At 38.9% G+C, this 27,534-nt stretch overlaps 1 protein-coding gene across 1 annotated transcript in view; it reads left to right on the top strand.

The window, feature by feature from the left end:
• LOC135227974 (glypican-6-like) overlaps nt 1-27,534 on the top strand; it is a 318,058-nt gene that overhangs the window by 269,464 nt on the left and 21,060 nt on the right. The gene's annotated exons all lie outside the window — the stretch shown is intronic.

The following is a 27,534-nucleotide window of genomic DNA, read 5'->3' as shown; positions in this document are numbered from 1 at the left end:
TAGATGTGTCAGAAATGACACCTGAAAATGGCAATGACCTCACTCCGAGTCTGTGATGCACTCTCCTGTTAATGAGCGTCTCCTGTGACTTTGTGCACACCTCTGCGCTGTTTGAGAGGTGCTAATGCCGTCCTCAGATGACGATTTTGGTGTATACAGTTCTAAGTTTTCCACTTATAGTCGGTGATTTATTAGAAATATGATGGAACACGGAAACCCTGGTGGTGTAGTGGTTAAGTGCTACGGCTGCTAACCAAAGGGCTAGCAGTTCGAATCTGCCAGGCGCTCCTTGTTTAGTGTGATGGAAACACTTGGTTTTGTTTTCTGTGACCAGTGCATTGTTTAATTAGAAAGGATTGCCAAGCCTGAAAATGTAAAGATATTTGGGATTGGACTTCGAAGATATGGACAGTATTTTCTAAAATGCTTACATTCCAAACTTCTGGATAACGATTAGATTCAGGCTTCCTTCCAGAGAAATAACACCCGAGGGAATAATTAACCCCCAGAAGTATACCCAGCAGAAAATCTCTCGTCTGAAATAAAGCAGAAAACAGAAGGAATGAGGAACACCCCTTCTCTGAAGGAGTCAGGGCTTGAGGTCCTGAACCTGTTGCCTTTGAGTCCATTGCAACTCATAGCAACCCTAAAGGACAGAGTAGAACTGCCCCATAGGGTTTCCACGGAGTGGCTGGTGGATTCAAACTGCCGACCTTTTGGTTAGCAGCTGAGCTCTTAACCACTGTGCTACCAGGGCTCCTTTAGGCTTATTTATAGGACAGACATTGCTTTGCAAATTTTTCATGTGAAATCTGCACTGAAGTTTCAGATGGTCAAGGTAGACACAAAAAATGAGTGGTAGTTTATTATTTTTAATTTTGTGTGACTTTATCCATTTGGAAATATGTATTGGATCCTAAGATTGACATAAAAAACAAAAACCAAACCCAGTGCCAGTCGAGTTGATTCCAACTCATAACGACCCTATAGGACAGAGTAGAACTGCCCCATAAAGTTTCCAAGGAGCGTCTGGAGGATTTGAACTGCTGACCCTTTGGTTAGCAGCCGTAGCACTTAACCACTACGCCACCAGGGTTTCCAAGATTGATACAGTGCCTACCATAAAAATATTAAACTGAAAGAAAGAAAAGAAAGCTGTGTTAGGACAATTAAGAAGCAATACTTTTTAGAAGAGTTTAAACATATGCTGACTAACTTATTTTCAACAGATCTGGACTTGGGGAAAAATCGTGAAGCAGATAGAAGTACTTTTATAACCAATACATTGTTTTCCATCTCTTCAGCACTGCCACAAAGTGGTTTATTTAATCTCCCACCCTAGATCATTTATGAAGAAGAGTTACATATTCATATATGTTATCTCATTGGATGTCCACCCATTTTATAAAGAAGGAAGTTGAGCCTAGGAAAAGTTTAATGTCCCTGACAGTAGTGAGACTGATTGCAGACTGCAGCTATGACAGCTCAAATCTCTGTTGGCTCGCACCCATTTTATTCTTGCTCACGCAATGGTTGCTGTGAGTTTCGGTGAATCTTTAGGGCATGGGTCAGCCAAGCTTTTCTGTGAAGGGCCAGGTAGAAAATACCTTAGACTTTGCAGGCCGAAGGACAGAATTGAACAATTGTTTTCTCTGAAAGGCTAACAGTTATTTTTACATCACATTTCATAATACGAAAACCATTCCTAGGTGGGATGCCACACAAACAGGCTGCAGGCAGGGCTTTTGTCTGTGGGCCATTGTTTTCTGACTCTTGTTTCTGGGCAGCAACCATCCACATGTTGGATCAGCCTTCCTAGCCAGCTCAATCCGATGATTTCCCTACAATAGCATGTGTTTTCCTGACCACTAGGACTGTGAAAGAGGTCCCGGGGTGAGGACCACAAAAGGTTTGCACTCTATTACTAACCTAAAGGTTGACAGTTCAAATCCATCCAGAGGCACCAAAGAAGAAAAGCCTGGCAATCTACTTCCGTAAAGATTATAGCCAAGAAAATTATAGGGCTCTTTTGTTTTGTAACATGTCCAGTCATGATGAGTCAGAATCAACTTTATGGCAAAAGGTTTTTTTTTTTTTTGGGCGGGGCGTGCTTTTTGGTATGGTAGTGAAAGAGCAAACTGGTTGTAAAGTCATGCACCAACAATGAAATGCATCTACCCAGAAGTCGGGCATATCACCAACATTCTGATTTCACAAGTCACATGGGCACATGTTACTCAGTAGAAGTGGGAGAAGAGCCTCCCCTGTGCTTAGAAATCAAGAAGTACACATTGGTGACTGGTGAGCAATGCCTATTATAGCTGGCTATTCATTTGGTGTGTACCAATACAAAACAAACTCACAGCTGTCGGGTAGATTCTGACACGTGATGATCCCATGTGTTACAGAGTAGAACTGGTCAATAGTGTTTTCTTGGCTGTCATCTTCACAGAAGTAGGTCACAAGATTTTTCTTCCATTGCGCTACTGGGTGGATTTGAACTGTCAACCTTGAGGCTTGAAGTTGAGTATAAACCAATAGCAATGGAATCTCGGGGGGGGGGCAGGGAAACTCTCTAGCCAAGAAAGGGTCTAATAAAAATTCTAGGGCTTGAGTGGTAAAGCAAATGATGCGAGCTCTCATTTCTATCAGAATTAGCAAATCGAATGCTAATAAGAGCAATGACTATATGTTATGTCTTATGTTTTTAAATAGAATCAGCAATAGAGAGGTTGCTACATTTTTGGTAGACAGTGTTGACATTCTTGTATTTAGGATAATATGAGATATAGTGTATAATATCTTGTATTTTTTGAGAAATAAGATTAACTCTTGCGATTTAGTACTTGTCTCTGTTAAGAGTATTATTCCAGAAAGAGAGATGGTATTTTACATTATTTTTTTCAAACGTTCAAGGAATACAAACTTACAAAACTTTACATTTTACTTGTTTTTCAAAACAAAACATGAAATTAAAATAAAGATACAATATTATGTTACTAGAGGCTTTTGCATAGGAGAGAAAGAACAGGCAATGCAACAACCAAAAAGGGTACCCTTGATTTAAAAATCCTATTGTATTAAAGGAAACCCTGGGGGAGTGGTGGTTAAGTGCTACAGCTGCTAACCAAAAGGTCAGCAGTTCAAATCCACCAGGTGCTCATTGGAAACCCTATGAGGCAGTTCTACTCTGACCTATAGGGTCGCTATGAGTCGGAATCGGCAACCGGTATTGTATTAAAAATTAAACATAAGGAAAATGATGAAACCAGGGGCACCATTAAACCTGCGTTTCAAATATTTAATAGGACATACTTATACTAAAAAAAGAAATTATTTGTTGTTTACCTGAAATTGAAATTTAACCTTTCTTCTTATTTTTCATATGTAAAAACTGAGGCTCAAAGAGCCTAAGTAATTGATCCAAATTCTAACTCACAGGTTATGGGTAAGAAAACTGGGATTCCTAGCCACGCTAACGAATACTCAAGGTGGGACTGTTTTCCACACTAGGCAGACCACTAATAATTCTGACATGCCTATAAATACCTTAGTAGTTATTTGGTGTTACCCACACATTTTTGTTAAGGAGAAGCTCATAAAGAAATCATGTATCAAATATCAGCCTCAACCTGTGGTAACAATGGTCTTACAGTTCTTATAGCAGCGGTGACTTCGCCATTCTGTAATTTTCTGAGTACTTTCTGCTAAGGACTCTGGGTTGCTAAGTACCCATCTATTGTTCTTGCTGCATATTATCCTCTGTCGGTGGCACTGGACTGATTTCTAGAGTGACTGGATTTATGTCACAAAGGGAGGATTAAGCGTTCAGGTAGAGACTAAGCCGTAGGAGCCAGATAAATATTGAAAACCGGGAATCTGTTTTCATGCAAATATGCAAGTAATAATGAAAAAGGGAAGATAGTCCCTGTAGAAAATATGACGCCTAGGCCAAAATATTTTTAAATGGAAAGTATCATTCTAAAATTGTCTGAGGTTTTCTGTGTTTTTAGCTCCAGTTATAGTTTATGGCCTCTTTTTTTGTGTGTGTAATATTACATTCCCTCTTTCTTGCTCCCTACAAATCCCCAAAACAAGGGGATGACGAAACTCGTTACAAATAATGGCTTTTGGTATAGTTGCATGTTTTTGTGTCATTTTTTTCCTACTTTATTCTTGAGCGGAGTAACTGCAATTGCTTTCTTTAGAACTAAAAATGTTATAACTCTCATTTGATTGTTAACATGTACTATTATGTAAGCTATTTGGTATCAAAAGTGGACAATTTATAGGTCTGTTATACATTGAATTGTGTCCCCCAAAATTTGTGTTCTAAATCCTAACCTCTATGCTTGTGGTTATAATCCCACTTGGGAATGGGTTATCTTTGTTATGTAAATGAGGCAGGATTAGTGTAGGGTGTGTCTTGAATGTCTTTTGAGATATAAAAGAGATTAAACAAGCAAAGGAGAAAAGCAGAGATGGGGAAAGAGAGATGTCAACTCACATGGAGAACCTCGAGGAACTAGGAAACAAGCTGAAGAGACAAGGACCTTCGCCCAGAGACAAGAGAAAGAAAGCATTTCCCCGGAGCCAGTGCCCTGAGTTTGGACTTCCAGTCTCCTCAGATGTGAGAAAATAAATTTTTGTATATTAAAGCCATCTGCTTATGGTATTTCTGTTATAGCGGCACTAGATGACTAAGACAATGTCCATAATGAAAATCACACTGCGTTCGCATAGCTTTGTATTAAGTTGCACACCAAAAATTGTTAGTTCTATTACATAATTATTCTCAGAGATATTCCTAAGAAATTTGCTAATCCGTTTGTCCCAATATTTCTCCACATTTTTACACAAAAAAGTTAAATGGTGGTAAAGGAACTAGAGGTTAAGAATCATGTAATCTTAATATTTTCTTTTGCTGTGTACACAATAAATAAATATAGATGATTTTTTAAAAATTATTGATACTGTAGTATTAAAAACTTTAATCCTTAAGCTCCAGTCCTTAGCACAGAAAACTGTTTCCAAAGTGTATAGTCCACTTTCCTATGCTAAGTACCTGCAAACACCTGTATTTAATGTTTGAACATGTGCTTAAGCTTAGAGTCTTCATCAGTGGTCTTTACTTTGCACTATTGTTAAAATAGGATATAAATCCTCATTTTTTCTCTGAGGAAGAGCTGCTGATAATGTATTGTTCTACCAATGGTAGGAGATTAAGCGACTTTCAAAATGTCCTTTAATAATTTATCAAAATGACTAAGAGCTACTTTGCTCTCCTTATTAACTTCCACTAATAGTACTTATTATCCACATCATAATTGTTCAAGTAATAATCACTGTTTGTGTCAGTTCCCTTTTGCATTTACTAAGTTTGTGGCGTGGGAACCAAATAGTCCTTAACCATTTCAAAAATATTTGGTACTCTTGGTATTATATAGTGATTGTTAAACAAGTGTTTGATTTTTTGACAGAAACTTTTTTTTTTTTAGCAGCAATTGCACCTCTTTTGAAGTCAGCTTGCTCATTCTTTACTCTTCAGGTAGTATGGGCCTGTGTGTTTAATTTGCTCCTTCTATCCCCAGTCGTAGATCCCGGTTGTGTAGTGGTTAAGTGTCTGGCTGGTAACCAAAAGCTGGTATATTGAATCCACAGGCCACTCAATGGAAACACTATGGGGCAGTTCTGCTCTGTCCTGCAGGGTTGCTATGAATCAGAATTCACTCGATGACAATAAGGTTTTTTGGTTTTTATCCTCAATCATTAACAACTTTTGTAATTTGTCACTTTGAACATTGCCAGGTGTAAATTTTGCCAGGCATTCACTGTGAAACCACCATTTTCATCTTCAGACCACCACGTGTTGTTGTTGTTAGGTGCCATCGAGTCGGTTCTGACTTATGGTGACCCTATGTACAACCAAAGAAAATACTACCTAGTCCTGTGCCATCCTCAAAATCATTGTTATGCTTGGGCCCATTGTTGTAGTCACTGTGTCAGTCTATCTCGTTGAGTGCCTTTCTCTTTCTTGCTGACTCTCTACCTTACCAAGCATGTTGTCCTTTTCCAGGAACTGGTCCCTCCTGATAACACGTCCAAAGTATATGAGACAAAGTCTCGCCATTCCTGCTTCTAAGGAGCATTCTGGCTATACTTCCTCCAAGACAGATTTGTTTGTTATTTTGGAAGTCCATGATATATTCAGTATTCTTTGTCAACACTGTAATTCAAAGGTGTAATTTCACATGCATATGAGGCAATTGAAAATATCATGGCTTGGGTCAGGTGCACCTTAATCTTCAAAGTAATATCTTTGCTTTTCAACACTTTAAAGAGGTCTTTTGCAGCACGTTTGCCCAGTGCATCATTTGGTTTCCTGACTGCTGTTTCCATGGGCGTTGATTATGGATCCAAGTAAAGTGAAATCCTTGACAATTTCAACATTTTCTCCATTTATTGTGATGTTGCTTATTGGTCCAGTTGTGAGGATTTTTGTTTTCTTAATGTTGAGGTATATAATCAGTACTGAAGGCTGTAGTCTTTGATCTTCATCAGTGTGATGGTTAAGCTGTGTGTTAGCTTGGCTGGGCTATAATCCACAGTGGTTTGGCAGTTATGATGTAGGTTGGCAGCTTTTTAATGATGGCGTCATCTCCATAATGAGATATGATATAATGTGATCACCTCCATGATGAGATCTGTTGTGAAAGGCCAGTCAGTTGAAAGGCAACCTCTTTGGCGGTGTGGCCTTCATCCAATATAGGTGGACTTTCTGGCCAGGCTCCCTGGCTTTTGCTCACTCTGAATCCTGCAACTGGCTCCTGTTCGCCTGACTTCTGGTTCTTGAGACTTGAGATTACAGCTTATCTGCTGTTTACCTGCCTACGTTGGGATTCATAGGCCTCCACAGCCTGTGATCCAGAGGCCTCCTATCTGACCCTCTGATCTTAGATTCTCCAGAACCAGCAGTTACTTGCGAGTCAGGAGAAGCCTTCATTCTGACCTGTGAACTTGGGACTTTCTAGCCTCTACAACTGTGTTAGCCATTTCTTTTACATAAATCTCTCTTTGTATATATTTACACTGTGCACTGGTTTTGCTTCTCTAGAGAATCCAGCCTAAGATAATCAGTAAATTCTTCAAGTCCCCTTTGCTTTTAGCAAGCAAGGTTGTGTCATCTGCATATCCTTAATGGGTCTTCCTCCAATCCTTCTTCATATAGTCCAGCTTCTCAAATTATTTGCTCAACATTTGCATTGAATAAGTACAATGAAAGGGTAGAACACTGAAGCACTTCCTGATTTTAAATCATTTAGTGTTCCCTTGTTCTGTTTGAACTAGCTTTTTTAATTTCTTCAGAAGTAATGTAAAATGTTAACAAAGCAGTTATTTTATCTGCTTTCCTAATGAGCAAGAAATGGGAGAACTGTGGACAAAACTAAACTAAAATAGGATTTTATTCATTAGTCCTTAAGATTTTAGATATATTGTAGAAGTGTGATGATCTGATGCAAGACCTGAGTTCACTTTTTCTAGCCCTCCTGCACATGCGTAGCGCAAATATTACTGTATTTTATAGTAATGATAACACGGGGGCAACCCACTGTCTTGAAGGGGACAACTGAATCATGAAGGAGAGCCAAAAGAAGGTCCAAATTATGTTCAAATGAATTTTATAGCATCAACTGTTTTCTACCCTATGCTTAGTATATAGTACAAAATAGATTTCCAATTCCTGCCTTCCTATTAACCAGTTTATCAGAAGAGCTTTCTTGGCTGGCTATTCCAGCATACCAGCTGTGCTTATATATGGTATAGGTGTGGTGATTTATTATCAATGAACAAATAAAATTCATCTCAAATATCCTCCCTTAGTTACATGCAATCTACTCATACTCTATAAAATCCCAAAGTGTTCCTGCTTTGTATTGTTTTGTTGTACAGACTGTGCTCCTATTATTATGGACAGTGTAGCTGAGAGAATTGGTATGTGATCAACAGTTCGGAGGTTTCTCTGAGAACTGTAAAGGCCAGCCTGATATCAGAACAAGATCAAGGTGACGTTGAATTCACCAATATTAACTTTGGATGAGCATTTATGGAACCATCCTCCTTCCTCAGGAATCCAGAACCCTCAGGATACTCTCACCTTCCACAGAAGCCTATTGCATGCCCTGTTGCAGCACCCTGTTTCAGCACCACCTTGAAGTGCATTCTTTTTTAAATGCACTCTGCCTGCTAGAACTTCTGCACCCTTGGAAATAGCTGAAGTAAGAATCTGGTAATTTCACTAAACTAAAGAATATTAGTGGAGCATAATAACTTAGATAATGTGCCCCCATAACTTCTGTGCACTTTAATCCATTTCTTCATGGCTACACACCTGGAGGGACTAATACAGAAAATGCCGATGCCATGATCATTTCCAGCTCCTTCATCCTCATCTTTCAACTCTTTCCTCCAACAGGGGTGAAGTTCTTCTAAGGCTCCGAACTCACCTTCTGTCTTACCCCCTGGTCTTTGTACATATTGCTGCCTTTGTCTGAAATTCCCATTTGACTTTTCCCTGGCTATTATACATCCAGACATATTAAATATGACCTTTTACAGGAAGACTGTTTTTTAACCAAGTTTCTCCACCCTCTTCTCCCCCTTCTATATGATCTATAACATCATGCATATTCCTGCCATAAAATTATTCTGCATAATTTAAAAAAATATATTTTTTCTGCCTTCTCTCACTAGACTATAACCTTTTTTGAGGGTGAGGACTGGGTCTTATTCATCATTGTATCTTTTAGTGCTCAGCCCATAGCCTGACACAGAACAGACACCCCATAAACCTTAATTGAATTAATGAATGACCATTAACTCAATAAGAGAGAGGCACAGAAAAACAAAAGGCAGAAGTGCTGAGCATGAAAAGAAGAACCAGTTATTCTTAACAAGTAGCAATGTTGTTAGGTGCCTTGAGTCGGTTGAAACTCATAGTGAACCCATGTACAACAGAATCAAACACTGCCAGGTCCTGTGCCATCTTCACAATCATCGCTATGTTTGAGCCCATTGTTGCAGCCACAGTGTCAATCCATCTTGTTGAGGGTCTTCCTCTTTTCTGTTGACCCTCTGTCAAGCATGGTGTCCTTCTCCAGTGACTAATCTCTCGTGGTAACATGTCCAAAGTACATGAGATGAAGTCTTGCCATCCTCACTTCTAAGGAACGTTCTGGCTGTACTTCTTCCAAGACAGATTTGTTCGTTCTTCTGGCAGTCATGGTGTATACTACTAAAAATAATGTAATGTTGAGCTCCTACTACTTGTCAATCATGTGTCAAGGCAATTTTCTATGCAGTAATTAATTCAGTCCTTGGACAATCTCAGGAAACTGAGGCTCAGACAGATAAATTTATTTGTTCGAGTTGACAAAAACTAGTAAACATATAGCCAGGGCACAAAACCCAGTTACTTATGACACCACACGTTTATACTTTTCTGAATGCAGAGTGAGCCATGATAGTTACATTAAAAAATAGGTCAATGTAATGATGGGTTTTGTTATAGTTTATTTCAAGATCAATTTGATGGGAAGGGCTAAGAGTCAAAAGATAGTTGACCCAGAATTAAGATTACACTAAAAAAAAAAAATCATAATAATTATAGCCATTTCAAATTTGAGTGATATAGTTTGTAGCATACCATACTAGCTACCACTTCATATTACCTGTTTCCTAAATGATATCTTTGGTCTTGATTCAGCCTTGTGAAATATTTCTGTTATAAAATAGCCTCATCAATTCTATTCCTAAGATTTGGGCCATGTGGTTACTCTCTTTTTTCTCCTTTTCCTTTTCCTGTTGTCATTAGGTACATTTTTGTTTGTGTAGACTGTTCCTTGTGGCTTGTTACCTTTGCTATAGACAGTTTCTTCAGATGGAAGAAACCTGTTTATTGGCTGTGGTTCAGTACATTTGCCTATTTGCATGGCTCAAAACCCTATCCCAGGGCCTGGAGAGATCTCTTATTAATGAGGTTAACGTCATTTAAGGTTAGGCGCTCTCAGTTAAGCCAAAAGAACGTGTTCTGGAAGTGAGTTAATCCGTTTTGAGGATTTGCAAAAAAATGTAGGCTGTGTAGTCAGTGGATTGTCTTTTTGACTTTTGGCTAGCCAACATGACATCATCTGTTTTCTCTTGGGAAATATTGCCCTTGTTTTATTCCAGTAGGAGAATCAGAGTTCACTAAGCTTTAGGTGATCATTAGGAGATTACTCAAAGCTTCATTAAGCTGGCATGTCCAGAAGCCACAAGGAAGAAGCAAAAAGTGACTATTCTGTATGAGACCAGCTTACCAATCTGTAGGCTCTTCCCCTCTGGGAAGGGTCAGCATTTCTGGAGGCTACAATAATTCTTTCAGGCCACCAGTGTGTCTTTTAAGCCTTAATTTTTCAAATAGTACCCTAGAGGTCTTATAATTGAGGCTCTAAGCAGACAATTAATGGTTCCATAACCCATTTTATAAGCATGGTGGTTTCTATTTAAAAACCTTGGCTCTAATTTTCTCTCTTCATTCAGACTGTAAAAAATGTGCTTTGGAAAGCCTGGGGTATTTTCAGGACTCCAGACAAGGGCTGGTAGAGTTACATCTTTTCTGTGAAGCATCCTGTGAAGGAAAAAGAGAAAAATAAGAGGGTGAAAAATGGAGATCCTAAGAGCAGCTCTTCCACTGTCTACCCAGCAAACTTGACCAAGTCATTCATAATTTCAAGATCATAGTCAAGAGGGTGCAACTAGCATCTAAGATCTCTTTTCTATTTTATTTCCATTGTTTGTTCTTTAATTTGGTGGCAGTTTCTTTACTTCCTCTTGTCCCACATCAGAGCTTAGATATCATACATCAAATCTTCAGATATTTTACTCATGAAATATGGGAATCAATTCCTCCTTTCTCTCAAGTCCAGTTGGAAGAAATAAATAAATAAACAAACCTTGCTGTCGAGTCAATTTGAACTCATAGTTAGGTACTTGATATTATGAAACAGCTTTAAAATTATTTTATTAAAATTATTATTTTATTAAAATTATTTTCCTTAACTTGTTACCAATTGCCAATCTGACACAAAGGGTCCTTGTCTTTTCCCAAGTAAGAATACACGCAAAAGACAAACTTTATCTTCAGCAAGCTTTATTTTGCTTGAGTCGAGCAAAAGGAGTCAGAGGAGATCTAAGGTTCTCCAAAAGACTGACACAAAAAGGGAAGCAAGGCTAGGGCTTATATGGGTTCGGTGGAGACCATAGAGTAATGAATATTTAGTGGGCTTCTTTCAACTTTCAAGGGGTGGGTACTTCTCAGAATGGTGGTGCATGTTAATTAGGTTCCAGGTGCATCTGGAATCTAAGATGGAACCCGCTGATAGTCAAGATGGAGTCCTCTCTGGAGCCCTTGGCATCACTTATTATGGGATGTAGCGTAAGCACACTGATCTTTGGCACTACATCACTGTCTTTGGAGGGTTAAGGAGGGTAAAACAACGGTCACATTTTGTTCTTCTGCGCATGTGGGAGCCTATAAAGGGGGAAGGGACTAGAGAAACTCTAAGAATGAAATAGTGATTCACAGGTTGTTTTAGCCTTATCTCATGTTGATAAGGGTGTAGTTCCTGTTTACCCAACTTCTAGATGGTAATCTTTTAACAGCTCTTTTGTTCCACCAGCACAGTTAACCTTATCTTTCTCAAACTCACTAAATATTTTTATTCCATTGAGCATCTTCAGTCAGTGTAACTTCGATATTATGAACTATAATATAGGTATTAAATATATAAATATTGTATATCTAATTATAGATTTTTTTTGTCTTTTCAGTTAGCCTATATTGACAAGGGCAGTAAAGTATACAATATTTCTAAAATGACCTGAGTTTGTATTCTCCAAACAATTGTTTTATCTATTCTGGCATGTAGAATGTTTTCAGAGCTATATAGAAATTATCACCTCTTCTCCTTTTACGGGGGAATACATCAAGACCTGAAATGCTTTTCTGTTTAATACACCCACTGACTAAATAACTTTTCTGTCCCAATTACTGTGCTTTCCAGTGAGTGTGTTAAAAAAAATATATATCCTTCACAAGTTTAACATCTACAAGATTCAGTAGGAGAAACAGCAAACTTAAGAAATATAATATTCATTTAGTGAAGAAATAACTATTGAGTGACTACTATGTGCCAGGCACTGTTCTACTTGGAATATAGTTCTGGACTTAAAGTCTTATATTTTAGTAGGAGGAGAGAGATAACAAACATACAGTTGTATAGAACTGTCAGTTGGTGAAAATCACTATGAAAAAAAAAAGCAGGATAAAGAATACTAAGGGGTGCTATTTTAGAAGGAATAGTCAAGAGTAGGCAATATGAAATCAGTTGGTAATATGTATAATAGTGAAAAATAGGCAGGGTAAGGGAAGCAGATTGCCTAGGAATCGGGACATTTTAAATATTTTTTTTAAATTTAAGTGCTCAGGGAAGGCCTCGCTGAGAGGTGACATGTGACCAGAAAGCAGGGAAATCAGGTGGAAAATCATTAAATATTTAGGCAAAGGAGTATGAAGTGGCCCCGTCAAGGGACTGTGCTTGGCGTGCTTAAGCAATAGTAAGGGAAAGCTGGTGTGGCCAAAGGGAAGAGAGAGTGGAATACCAGATGAAGTTGGAAAGAAATCAGGGGCCAGATCATGTTGGACTGCATGGGCCGAGTTTACTCTGAGAGAGAACAAATGACTTGGGAGGTTTTGAATGAAGGACAGACATAATTTAACTTTCATTTTAGAGGAATTACTCTGGCTGCTATGCTGAGAATATCTAACATGTAAAGTGTGCGACCTTAGAACTCCAGGTACCAAAACTAAAACCAAACCAAACCCGTTGCAGTCGAGTCCATTTTCACTCATAGCGACCCTATAGGACAGAGTAGAGCCAGCCTGTAGGGTTTCCCAGGAGCTGCTGGTGGATTCAAACCTTTTGGTTAACAACCAAGCTCTTAACCACTACGAATTAATTCTATTCCTGACGGAAGGGAGCAGGTAAGTGTCTTCTAAGATATCAGTGTGGCCAGAGCAGGGCTTCAGAGGAAATATAGGCATTTTCCAGGGGCAAGGGTGGAGAAAGGAAAGCCAGGTAGGAAACAGAACTGGGCTAAGAAGAAGAGTGGAGTGATGTTGTAGCATAAAATGTGAGGACTGGAAATGGGCTATGTTGAGGCCAGTGACATACACGTGGGTATCATTCCAAAGAGCTTGGGCTTCATCCTGAGAGCATTAGGGAGCTCCTCAAGACTTCATCCTGAGAGCATTAGGGAGCTCCTAAAGGCTTTTAAACAGGGGAGCTACATGGTCACATGTTGAAAGATGGCTCCATTGGCAAGGTGGAGAATGAATGATGATAGAGTCAGCCTGGGGAGCAGGAAGAAGGCTGTGGTCCCAATGAACTCAGCCCATGCCAGTTGGGGTGAACGGAAGAAGAAAAATTAATGGGTGCATTTAGAAGGCATTTTTTTGTTTTTATTGAAACCATTTGAGTTGGATCTTAAAAGGACATTACATTTTCAAGTTGATTGGAATTACACACCTGCAGGAGTAAAAATATTAGTGGTCATCATTTATCAAACAACAAATTATGTAACGACATATTGTAGTTAACATGGGCCCTGCACAGATCTGTTGCTGTTTTTCTTGACCCAAATTGCCACTGAGTACAAAAGGAAGGGTGCACCTTCGTTTAACTCAGCACAGGATGGAAGAACATACCCACTGTGAAACTCTAGAATGAAGTAATTAGTAAACCCAGTGCCTTCCAAAGATGTTATTAGAATGCCCTGGAAGGGTGTGTGCTTATTCATAAAGATTATTATTTTCCCAAAGGTTCTGTCTAAATATCTCTGGAAATAGCAAAGCAACTTGCCTGAAACATAAGTGCCCCTGCTATGTTTCACAGTCACCTCTGGAGTAAAGGTTTAGCGCCATGTATCTGGCGTGTTTTCAACAGCAAAAGTAGTGAAAGACATGCAGGTGCTCGTCATTGAGAAAAAAAGAGAACTCTCCAATATTCATGAAATGCCTGCTATTGCATTTTAATTTGCTTTTGGAAATTGCCTACTTTGTTATTCATTTTTGCTTTGCATAATAGCTAAGACAGCTCGGCTTGCTTTCAGGTTCTTGGGAGCCTATGCGGATGGAGATTTTTCAGATTACACAGCGCATAGATTTCCTGTTGACTCATAAATTGAATTCCTTTCATGAGATGGCAATTTACACTATAAGGCACAGTCTTGTTAATAAACCGGATTCTTTTGAATATGGTTGCTTTTTAGCTCTCTTGAAATAAAAAAGAAAATATGTCTTTCTCCATTTTTCTCCCTCAAACCTAGTTTGGCGTAATTTTGGTTAGGAAAAAGAAGAACATATTAGTTATTTCTGAGGTTATGTGGTGACCTTAAGCAGATCAAGTTTAGGAGGAAATTAAATTTGTAGCTAAGTGGTAGGTTGCTTCAAAAATTGGTATTATCCAGATGTCAGACAATAACACGCTGGAGGGATTTCCAGTACGCGAAGAAGCAGGTGGCTGTAATATCAGACGTACATTAAAGAACTGAGAACGTCATGCTACCTTTTCTAAGTCGTATTTCAAAATCTGATTGAAAAAAGCTATTACAGTGCAAAGTGTCCATTTAACTTGAGTAAATTAGCTATATTAGGTGTTCATGGCTGATGTTCATAGATGCCAGAAGGACTTCTTTGATAGCTGTTATCGTTGGAAAAGCCAAGCCATTGCTTTAGACTGGAATAGAAACTTGATTCCCAAGGCTAATGGTGACTCTTCTTTCCTCTGGGTCTCTCCTCATTGTAGTTTCTACTGGGAGTACCGAGGGGGCAAGATTAACACTTTGTGTAGTACCCTCTCTTTTCCAGTGCAGCTAAGTCTTTTTCTATTTTCTGCTTTCCACCATAGAGTAATTCTTGTTCCCTAAGCTCAGTTTCCACATGTTCCTCCAATCATAAACCAACCACTTTTACCTTTGAGCCTTTCTCTTCTCTTCACCTTCTGCTGTCTTTCGACTGTCGGAGTGTAAAATACACGTGTTCACCATAAATCCAGCCAAATCAAATTAGTGTTCTTTGCCCTGAGAATGTTTCTAACATTACCATTGTCATCTTATAATGTTTGATTCCACATTTTACCTTTGTGGCTGGTAATTAGTGAATGTTGGTATTTACAAGCTGAATTGTATCGTGTTCTGCCTTGCTGTGTTCATTAAGATGCAGCAGAGAGATTCTGAAATAAAAGCCCAGATGTGGGATTTAGCTAATTACTCAACAACTCCTCCTGCCCTCTGGTAGTCTCTAACGTCACTGAAAGAGCACAGCTACTTTGCTATTGAATGTGTGATGCCAGACTTGTCTGATTAAACCTGTAGTCCATGCAGTCTTAATATTGTTACAGCCCTTCAATGTAACACTTGGGTAGAAGTGTCAAGAAGCCACCTCGTTGATGACTTTCCTAAACACTGAAAGCATGAAATCCCATGACAAAAATAGAGAATGTATCTTTATATTTGCTGAATTATAGCACATTCTCTTTTAATATGTAGCCACAAAAGCTCAGAGTCTTTGAGAAGTAGGTTGAGCTAACAGGTATCTGTGTGCCAAGAGAGAAGCCATAGATGCTCTTGGGTTTAGAGAGGCCTAATCCACTAAATCACAGAATACAAAAAGGTGCAGCTATTGGCAATGTCAAGGTCTATTCCACCTTCTCTTAAGATACTTCAGGAAGGGCCTACAATCACCTTTTAACCTGATTGATCAAGAATACTCTGTATGTCTTCAGGGACATCAGTGGTTCAGTGGTAGAATTCTCCCTTCCATTCAAAGACCAGCGTTCAATTCCTCACCAGTGCATCTCATGCTCAGCCACCACCCATCTGCCGTTGGAGGTTTATGTGTTGTGATAATGCTGAACAAGTTTCAGGAGAGCTTCCAGACATAGATGAACTAGGAACAAAGGCCTGGTGATCTACTTCAGAAAACCAGATAATGAAAATCCTTTGGGTCACAACTGATCACCAGGATGGCACAGCAGCTATTGTCCAGTTGTAGAGTGTCGCCGTGAGTATGGAGCCAACTCCACGGCAGCTAACAGCTATTATATATCTTAGGGCAAGAGTCTACATTAAACCAGCAGCTATTGGGTAAAAATAACTTTTTAGGCAGGAATGTAAATACACGATGAGCAAAATTAATCTTTTCAAGGCATTTCAGATCATAGGGAGACACATGCGGTGGTTGGTAGAGCTGCTCATGAATATACTGATTCTCATCTTTGTGGGGACGTGGTAGAATTTTATTTCTAAAATTATTTCTAAATAAGTCACATTACTTATGTGACTTATTTCTCTATGGAATGCTGCTGAAATTGAACTTAGTGGAAGCTTTAATAGCCAGAGTATGATTTGACTTCAGAAGGTACTAGGTTGGCCTGAATTCTTGACTGACCATGAGGGGCATAGCCCCTACGAATGCATACTTAGTGAGAAATAAACCTTTGGTAATGTTTGCTATCTCAAAATTACCTAGCTCATCCTTATGGTTACCATTTGTTTATAGACCTTCAGAATTCCATGAAATGACACATACTACCTCAAATTGATTGCATTATCTTATAACGCATTTTAAATTAAATCTAATAGAAATCTATTTAGCAACTTCTTTTGGATGTGGACTGGGGCTTGGATCCTGTCTTCACCAATACTATCGTCAGAACTTTTAATCTTTTTGATCTTTAAAGTTCTTTAGATAAGGGCAATATCACTCACCACATGGATTTATTCTGAGGATTAAATGATTTATTGTGTGTAAGTCACCTTGCGGAATTCCTAGGGCAAAATAAGCACTCCAAATATGTTCATTCCTACCCATCTCTCTGTAAGTATTGGCTGGTGAGAGGAGAGGTCGAGATACCATGTTGAATGCTTTCGCCTGTAAGTTTCTCATAGTAGAGGATATAGGTGCTCAGATAACCATACATAAGATACAGTGTAAAACTCACTGTTAATGAGGCACAGGTGAATTACCTGATATCTCAGACAAGGACATAACTATAGAAAAATCATAGATATCACTGTAAGCTGTAAGCATCTGTAGAGGAAATCAAGGAAACTATGTACCTAGCAGAACTCAAATAGTGGCTCAAGAATGTCACCATCTAAAGAAACCCCAAGCCATTTTCCTTTATCCACTTCCATCAAAATCTATGAAAAGATCAACAGTTTTACTCAGAATGCTGGTGAAAGGTCTTTCAGAACTCTGCTACTCTAGAAGCTTGCCATGCGAACAATAACCAATCAACAGCAAGTTTGAAATCTGAACAGTCAGTGTGTCTTCTAGAAGAGCGGCCAGCCCTCTCACACAGAGAGGTCTGGAGGCTCCGGATCAGAGGAGGAGTCTTCACAGTGATCAGCCCTCTCCAGATGTGCGGTTCTCCACATCACACCCACTGTTGCTTGTTTCGTCAACAGCCTTATGTCTTACTCTTAACATCAAATGTTACAGCAAAGCCCGTGGTAGTGGAGTCACCGAGCTCAGTCCATTCATCACATCTGGGCATGGCCTTTGAACATACTGGGATATGCAGGGAGAAGCACCCAGCATAGGAGAGTCCCTGTGACTGCCCAGGAGGACTCGGCCCGGAAGTGAGGCACAGGTGATTGGAAACCTCCTGAATAAAATTTCCAAAGGACAGTTACAGGCTGTCAATACTGGGAAAAGACAAACCTGATATTGTAACCAGGTTACCTTTCCATCTGTTGTACCTGGGGTTGCCATGAGACAGAGCCGACCTGTAGCAACTAACAACAATAATATCGTACCTAAACAAACCGGAAAATGACACAAGAAACTTATATTGGGAAAGAATTAAAAAAAAAATAATAAATTAGGAGGAGAAGAATGCTTTCAGGAGAGGAAACAATGAAATATTCTAACTATGCGCAAAACAAAATGAAGTAAAAAATGGGCTTATTTTGAATTTCTGTATCTTATTATCATCTAAGAACAGCAGGTGGCTAAAGAGCTGATCTGTGGCATGGAGGAACTGGTGGCTTAGCTGCCTCTGGCCCTTTCTGAATTAAGTTATAAATTCACTTGCCGTGTAGGGGGTGGGTGGGTAGGAATCACAGTGAAAGATGTTGGCCAAGTGGTATTCCTGCAGCCTCCTCAGGATAGGAGGGTCATTACCATCAATAGGTCAATCAGGACTATATGCAGTGCCACCAAAGCTACCTATTAGTACAAGAGACTTTTGAATCAGTCCATCTGAGAAACCAGACCAGACAGTGCATAGTGCTCAATCACTTGCAAAGCAAAATATATATTTTAAATGAAAAGAACTTTGAGTTCACCTGTTATTATTTTTAGAGAATTACTGTGTACTTCACCAAAGAGCCCTCGCGACGCAGTGGTTAAGAGCTCGGCTGGTAACCAGAAGGCTGACAGTTTGAATCCACCAACCGCTCCCTGGAAACCCTATGGGGCAGTCTACTCTGTCCTAGAGGGTCACTATGAGTCACAACCAAGTGGATGGCAACGGGTTTGATCTGGTGTTTTTATTGACACCAAGCTGCAGTGGCTAAGTGTTTGGCTGCTAACAAAAAAGTTCGATTCCACCAGCCTGTCCTTGGAAACCCTGCAGGGCAGTTCTACTCTGTCCTATAGGGTTGCTTTCAGTCAGATGGTGACTTTTTCTCACCAAACTTTAAGGGAAAACATTACCATTGCTATGGTATTTTTATCATCACCAAACTTTAAAGGAAAACATAAGCTTTAAAAAGGAAGTAAGAATCACTTGCTACTTTTTTTTTTTAAATTGTATCTTGTGTCTTCGAACCATTTCATTGCAAGAATGAGGATATATCTGAAGAAGACTGCGCATTATCTTTGGAGGAACAAAATGTAAGATAATAATATTGTTCCTTGCCCCACATTTGCATGGCACTTTCATGGTAATATGTTTTCAAGGCTAACTCTCCTTCTAGGCAAAATGATGATAAGACACACCCTAAATTTTCATACCCTTGACTTGGAAAACTTAATCACTTTTAGATTGTAATTGCTTTGGGCTTAATCTTGAAGTTCATGACTGTAATTTTCTGATGGTGTGAATCACTGTGGAGGTTTTGTTAGTCATTTGTTTGGAACTAGATTCTCTTTCATTCTCTGTAATTAATTCATCCACTTTTGATGATCTTTGCATTTTTATGTTCTTTAAGTTTCATTTTGGAGAATTAATTTGGAGAAAAATGAACTCCAGCTAGACTTTACTGTCTGTTGTTATTTTTTAGTCATGTTAGCTCAGAATGTCACTTAAAAATATGACCATCTCATAGCTGTGTTCCAAGCATCACTGTATCCTGGGTTTTGATTTTTCCTTGCACTTGAACAAGAGTTCAAGTGAAAATACCTTAAAGGCAGGTAAGGTTCACTGAAACACACACACATATACACATCAGCAGTTTTAATCTATTTAAAGCTTAAAATTAGTGGATATTTCCATTTGTGAATTAATGTCCTTTTTTTCTAAATTTAATTTTTGATAATAATAAGGAATTGAGAGGAGTGTTATGTTTTTTTAGAAAGATGAGAAGAAAAACTGGAAAATATTTGTTGTAACCCTGGTGGAACAATGGTTAAGCTCTCAGCCGCTAACTGAAAGGTTGGTGGTTCCAACCCTCCCAGTGGCTCTCCAGGAGAAAGCCATGGCAATCTGCTCCCCAAATGATTACAGCCTAGAAAACCCTATGGGGCAGTTCTACTTTGTCATGTGGGGTCACTAGACTCGATGATCTATGGATATTTTCATCTGTCAGTAAATGTCTTTTTTTTTCTAAACTTAACTTTCAATAATAATCAGGAATTGAGTAGAGGGGTGCTTTATTTATTTTATTTTTTAGGAGATACAAAGTAAAACTGCAAAATGTTATTGTTACATCTAGGTGGTGTGTTCATGGAGTTTTGAATGTTAATTCTATTCATTTATCAAATAAAATTTTAAGTTGCACCTGGAATACAAAGAATTCTCTTTTAAGTCTGTACAAAACATCTGTAAGCCCATGAGACAGCAAATGAAGGTGATTAGGGCCAGTTCTTCTGTGAAGACGTGTCAAGACAGAATTTTTATTATTTTTTAAAAATATTTCTTATGGGATAATTTTTATTATCTTATTTCCTCTCTTTTGGAGGCTTCTGGGCTTCTTTGTTTTTGTCATTCGCTGTTGTTGAGTTGGCTCTGTCACTGACCTTATGTATAACAGAACAAAACGTTGCCTGATCCTGTGTCATCTTCATGATGGTTAGTATGTTTGAGTCCACCGTTGGAGCTATTTGGTTAATCCATCTCATTAATGGTTTCCCTCATTTTCACTGACCCTCTACCAAACATGATGTCCTTTTCTACTGGTTGGTCTTTCCTGATGATATGTCCAAAGTAAACTAGCTGAAGTCTCTCCACGCTTGATTCTAAGCCGTGTTCTGGTTGTGTTTCTCTATTCACTTTATGCCAATAAATCTATCCTTTCTACTGAGTAGATATTGACCGTAATCTAAATCTGATCATCTTCTTTTCCTCCTCCTCTGAATTTTCAATCTTAGGGATGTTACTCTTGGCCCCCATCTTCGACATCTCTCTCACCCTTAGCTTCACTTTCTGAAAAAAGAGGCTTTGACATTTTGACTGGGTCACCGTCTAATATGTAAAATATAAATAATTCAAAGTTTCCTAGGTGTTATCTGAGAAAGCACTAAGTTTCGTCACAGGTAAGGCTGGTGGAGGGGAACTAGCAGCATCTTTGGCGCTCAAGTTCTGGTTCCACCACTTGTCAGGGGTTTGAACTTGGGCCAATTGTTAAATTTCTTTGAGCCTCAGATTTCTTATCCGCAAATGGAAAATACAGCAGGACCTTTTCAGAAAATTATTGTGATGATTAAACAACATAGTAGATGTGAAGTGCTTTGTTTTCTGAGTAGTGATATAAATTGTATTTATTATTAAGGATCATATAGATTTTTTTATAGATTGGCAATGAAGTATGAGAGAGGTGACTATAAACTAAAAGGATTTCTATCCTTAGCAATGAATGGTGAACTGATACTAGTGGACCAAATTCAGCCTGCCTTGTATTTGTAAGGTCTTATTGGAACACAACCATGCCCACTTCTTTGCATATTGTCTGTGGCTGCTTTCATGCAGACTACTAGAGTTGAGTAGTCGTGATAAAGACCTCATGTGCCACAAAACCTAAAATATTTACTATCTGCCCCTTTACAGAAGAGTTTGCTGGTGCTTTCTAGAGGTACTTCAACATTCTTGCTGCATACCCTCCAATTTAAATTATATAATAAGTACTGACATTCCAACTTTTTTTTTTTTTTTGAGTGGCTTAAAATAACAACCATTTTATTCTTATATTTCACAGATTCTGTGGGTTAGGAATTCTGGCGTGGTGGTTCTTCTGCTCCCTGTGGTGTCAACTGGGGTCATTCAGTGGGACTCAACTGACAGATGACTTGGTCTAGAGGAACCAAGACAGCTTCCACTGCTGTGATTTTATTGAATGATTTCTATGTATTCCCTCACATATGCACGCATACACACAGATGTGTTCCCCCAGGTGCACATGTGCACATACACACATACACACACAGCCCTATAAAAGCAGGACAGAAGTTCCAAACGTGAAAATGTAAAAAGGGCTTAAGCTATACCTTGTTCAGTCAAGGGCAAGATATAAACATTAAACACGAAGCAAAAATCTAATCTCCAACCTCAGAATCGCTTTGTGCATACTAATAACTTAGTTGATGGAAAGAAAAAATAAAAGGTAACACTCTGATTTGCACTTTAATAGATTATTTTTCTGTTATGATTATGAAAGTCAAAAGAAACCTGTACCAAGGTGCATCTTACAAAAATCAAAGGAAATGTTTTAATTTAACTGCAGTTGAGTGTGGTAGACTCTGTGTAGGATGACACCTGCTTCTTAGTGAGATAGACATTGTAGCAGAGCCTAGATGGGTGAGGGCCCTATCCTGCCGGTTCACATTATAATTAAAAGTTGTGTCTCTAACTTTTTCTGGTTTCTTGTAAAATATAGAAAATATGAGAAAATTCAAAGTGTTTGAAAGAGTGTATTCTCTTTCAAACTTTTTCAAACTGACACATTCATCATGTCTTCAGCTAAAACTGAAAAAAAAAAAAAACTGGGATGTATTAAATTGAATTTTGTAATGGAACAGTGTCACCATCCTCTGCAAGGCACACTTGACATCTTAATTTTCTTGCCTCTTCTATCGTAGAAAGTTCTTCATTCATCACAGAGGTTTTACCAAACTTCAGTCCGTAAACTTGTAATGAATGATTAAGGCATACCAGGCCAACTTGGAAGGCTCTAGTTTTCATTTTCAAGAACCATAAAAAGCTTTGACTTGCAGCTGTTAGATGCACGTTAAAATATTATCAGAATACCACCAACTTGCAGAGCACAGCTGATACATTGCTCATGACTATGTAAAATTATAGCATTGTCCAATCCAGGAACCAGATGGTCCATCTCCCTTGATTTGAGGCGTGCTGGTTGACTACAAATTTTACTTGTTGTCCTGAGCTTGTTTTTCACCATTAGCATATGAGCTATAGACTCCTTAAAGTCTTGGCCAGGTGACAAGTTGGCCTGTTAACATGTCACTTTCTCTAAAAATACATTAATGCTTTTTAATCAAAGGACCACATTTAAATTAATACCATTTTAATAAAGTGGTAGTCTTGCTTTAAAGAAATCAGTAAGTGTCCTCACAAACCAATCTGCTGAAATAGGATTAAAAAAAAATAATAATGTGGGGGGAATCTTGCTTCTTTAAATCCATTTAAGATATAGACTCTTCTTGTCCCAATCCTCCTTTAATAACATGTGCTTTTCTGTGATTTTCTGTAAACCAGTAGCATTTATGTAGTATCCAGTAAGTAGAAAACATGTCATAAATTTGGATTGCCTTTCATAGTCGGTGACTTACATGAATGAGACAAAGTACCCAGGCCTGAAGAGGGTACAGTTTCAGGAGCAGGAATCTATGTAGCTTCCGCTGGCTCAGCAACTAAAGAGATGGACCCTAATATCTCATCTATACCATATGAGATCACCTCAAGCAGTCTCTACCATGTTTTTACGCAAATAATGCGCACCTTTACAGTTGTTTGTCGGCCTGTTCTTCCCCCCACCCCCCTCCCCAGGCACCCTCACAAGCACCATCATGCCAATTTTATTCTACGTTACTGTAAAAGAAAATTATCATGGCTTATGAAAATACCTCAAGGGGAAGGGGCTCAGAGGGGCAAACAAACATGGAAGGCATGCATTATTTGCGTCAATATATGGTAATTCTCTTTTACATTTAAAATATCAGAATTTTAATAATTTAGTCGTGATTATTCATGACATAATGTGAGTGTGTGTGTATCTTGTCATATGTATACATATATACAACCGAAAAAACAAACCCACTGTCATGGAGTCAATTCCAATTCATGCTGACCCATGTGTTATGTGGTAGAACTGCTCCACAGAGTTTCTTGTCTATAATCTCAAAGGAAGCAGATCACAAGGCATTTCTTTCAAGAAGCCCCTGGGTGGGTTTGAACTGCCAGCCTTTAGATTAGCAGCCAAACCACTTGCACCATCTAGGCTCCTTCACACATGTATATATATATATATTGTATATATGTTGTTTTATGTTTGAGAAATACTTTCATTATGATTGGAAATTTAAAGAAAGTGAGTTTATCATTTAGTAGAATGCAACTCTTAAAACAATCGCCTACCAAGCATCTTGTTGAACAGGTTTTAGGAATTTGTTGAGGCAATCTATTTGGTGAGTCCTAAACTGGAATAATATTATTATTCCAGTTATTATTGTTATTACAGTTATTATTCCTGTAGAGTCGCTATGAGTCAGAATCGACTCGACGGCACTGGGTTTTTGTGTCTGGGTAAACTGCAATAATAGAGCATTTCCTTCCAAAGGCAGATAAAGAAGTCTAAGAATTAATTTCAGGGAGAGATTTTCTTTTAAAGGTGAACAAAGTATAGGTACCAGCTAGAATTGAGTTGATGCTAGTAGAGTGGGATGCTTGATAAAACTACTCAGGGTACTAATTACATCTACTTAAATGAGACAGCCAGTGGATTTTCCATCAGTACTACTCTTTTGCGCCTATTCATGTTTTCAGGATGTACTTGCCTTAATTTGGCAGGTGCTTGTGTACTTCACTGGACAGTGTTGCAGGGTGATTAACTATGTTTTTACAGTTGTCACTTCTGCTTTGAAATGTCTACCACGCCTGCCTTATTTCTGTATTAGGGAGCCCCCGTGGGCCTTCCTGGCTCTGAAATACATCATGAACACCCCCGAAAAATGTTAACAGATTTTGACAAATACTGGGATAATACTTTGCAATGTAGTTATGTGGATGATTGGTGGCAAGGCAGTGTTCAATGTGCTACTCATTTAGTTCTCCGTTGGCATTGGGCTCACTGCCCGGTTGGCTGTGTGTTAGAAAGTTCGATGACATATATGAAGATGTGTTTCCAGGCAGCTGTTAATGGTGGACTAACTCTAGAATTTTAGATGAACACAGGAAATGCAATTTATTTTATCACCTGTCTAGATTTTGGTGTAGGTGATCTTTTTCTTTTTTCTATTTCTTAATCTGTACTAGATAATCCACAGAAAAATTAAATTTCTATTTGAAATCACTTTTACTCTGAACATTCCTTTTAAAATAAACCTTAGCTTCTACTATATTGTTTAATTTTATTTTAAATTTATAACTTTAGGAAAAAGTTGTGAAAGACTTCAAAGTGGACCAAAATGATTTGCTGAATGTATTTAATGGAGCACTAGGCTGGTTTTTTGTTTTTGTTTTTTTTTTTTTAGGCTGGTTTATCTGATTCTATAGGGTCTCTGCTCCTCTCATTATCTTTGAACTATTTTACAGCTCTGTAGGTTGTGGATAACTGATAGCAATTGAAATGACTCTCGTCCATTGTTTTTAGGTGCCGGTAGATTGGTTCCAACTCATAGCGACACTACGCACAACAGAGCCAAACATTGGTCCTTTGCCATCTTTACAACCATTGCTGTACTTGAGCCCAATGTTGTAGCCACTGTGTCAATCCATCTCACTGAGGGTCTTCCCCTTTTTCAAGGCCTCCTACTTTACCAAGCATGATGTCCTTCTCCGGGGGGGAGTCGATAGACATGCAAATTAATTTTTTAATTCAGTGGAAATGTAATTAATTTTCTTCTCCTTTTTACTTCCCCCACTCCTGCCCCTGGAATAAACCAGTTTTATATTTATTTGTAATTTATTTCAGCTGCCTATAGATGTGTGGTTCTTTAAATTTCCCTTTGAACTAGTTCTAACATTTTGCTGGTTTTCTCTTCTCATAATTAATGAGTTCAGTAAGATCAATGACACGTGTTTATTTTATATTTGTATGAGTCATGATTATACCCTCTTCTAAAAATTATTCTTGAGCAAATTCTCTTTTGACCAGAAATTTTGAGTGTGTTTTTTATTTCTTATTTGTTATACTCTGGTGTTATCCTTTGTGGTCAGTTGCTGTGGAGTCGATTCTGACTCATAGAGACCCCAAGTGACAGAGTAGAACTGTCCCATAAGGTTTCCTAGCTGTATGTTTTATGGAAGCAGATCACAGGTTTATATGTCGTTGAGCTGCTGGGTGGGTTTGAACTGAAAACCTTTTGGTTAGCAGCTGAGCACTTAACCTTTTTGCTCCACCTGGTCTCCTTTATGCCTTCGTGTAGTGCAATGTAAATCTGAGAATCTGGCTTCAGAAAGACCATGTTTCAGAGCAGATGAGTGCTAAGTCATCAAAAGAAAACCCACAGATATAGGTAGTGAGGGTAGCCTCAGCTAAAATAGGCATCCACTGAGTTTTCACCTGTCCTTTCCTCTGCTCTGCCAATAGGCTGAAATCTAGAAACGCTTCTTGACTCTTAAACTCAAATTTAGCAGCTTCATGGCAAGTCTGAAAGGAGCCCTGGTGGAGCAGTGGTTAAGTGCTCAGGTGCTAACGGAAAGGTCAATGGTTCCAACCCACCAGCTGCTCCACCGGAGAACAATGTGGCAGTCTGCTTGCATAAAGGTCACAGCCTTAGAAACCCCCCCATGGGGCAATTCTACTGGGTCCTATAGGGTAGTTATGAGTTGGAATCTACTCCATGGCAACAGATAATGGGTATGGCAAGCCTGTGCTTTCCCATGGAAAGAGAGGTGGGGGCCAGTGTGCAGCAGTTCAGATAGAGACAGGCTGGTGGTTCACATCTGAACTGCAACCTTAACCCACATTTCAGTGCTTTTATTTGTCATTCACAGAAGATAGGTTTGAGGGAAGAGGAGGAAACCAGGGGTTTGATGTCGAGATATATCAATCTTCTATAATTATATCTCCAATATCAATCATCTATAGCTTTGGTTTAAAAAGTTAATTTGGGATCAAAAAAGATATATATATCCTTTATATCTTTGCACACTAACTGAAAGTTTGCCCCTTTCCATAGTTGTTGTTTGTAGCGGTTGTGTTGGTTCCGACTCATGGCAACCATCTTACCTTCCCTGGGATGCTGTGATTGTGAATGTTTTATCATGCTTGATTTTACGTATTACACAACTGCTAACTAGAAGAACAGGGGTTCAGACTCCTGCCTTGATGACTCGAGAAACCAAAATATTTTTGCTGATTTGCTTAATTCTTCTGTTTATTGAGTACCTATCTTCTGTTCCATTTTGTTTCTTGTAAAAATTAACTTCTGAAAACTTTCCACTTTTGTCTAACTTTGAGCAACATTTCTCAGAATCTGTATGAAGATCCGTGTACCTGTAGAGACCAGGTGCAGGACATGGGGGGGAGGCGGGAATGGTTTGAATCTGGAACAAGCTAGTGGCAACCTGGGTAAAAACAGTGTGGCAACCCAAGAAAGCTGAGAGAGAGCAGCGCCTCCACTGGACTTGGGTGCAGTGAGAGGGGAAATTCACCTATGAGGGAGTGCTCACGTGAGTGCAAGCGAATTGTGGCTGAATTCCTGGCTCACGACCAAGGGTCTATGTGACCTTGAGCTTCACTTTCTTCAGCTATAAAAATTAAAGATAAAATTTGCAAACTCTTTCAGTTAAGGACAGACTAAATAACTTGTGACAGCTCTAAAGGGTAACTTCAATAGACTTGGTGCCACCCCTGACTCAGAATTTCCATTTAGCGCCCCCCTGCCCCCGCCCCGACACAAGCATGCCGTCAAAGGAAAAAAGCAATATGCTTGCTCTATGAAGGGAGCTTTGAGAAGATGTGGAGCTTGGGAGCAAGTTATTCCACCTCTACCTGTACCCATTACCTTCAAGTCAATTTCAACTCAGT

This window comes from Loxodonta africana, chromosome 17 (genome assembly GCF_030014295.1).
Source record: "Loxodonta africana isolate mLoxAfr1 chromosome 17, mLoxAfr1.hap2, whole genome shotgun sequence".
In the NCBI taxonomy this organism is placed as follows: Eukaryota; Metazoa; Chordata; class Mammalia; order Proboscidea; family Elephantidae; genus Loxodonta; species Loxodonta africana.
The sequence above is the reverse complement of the archived record's forward strand: the minus strand, read 5'-3'. Positions and strand labels throughout refer to the sequence as shown.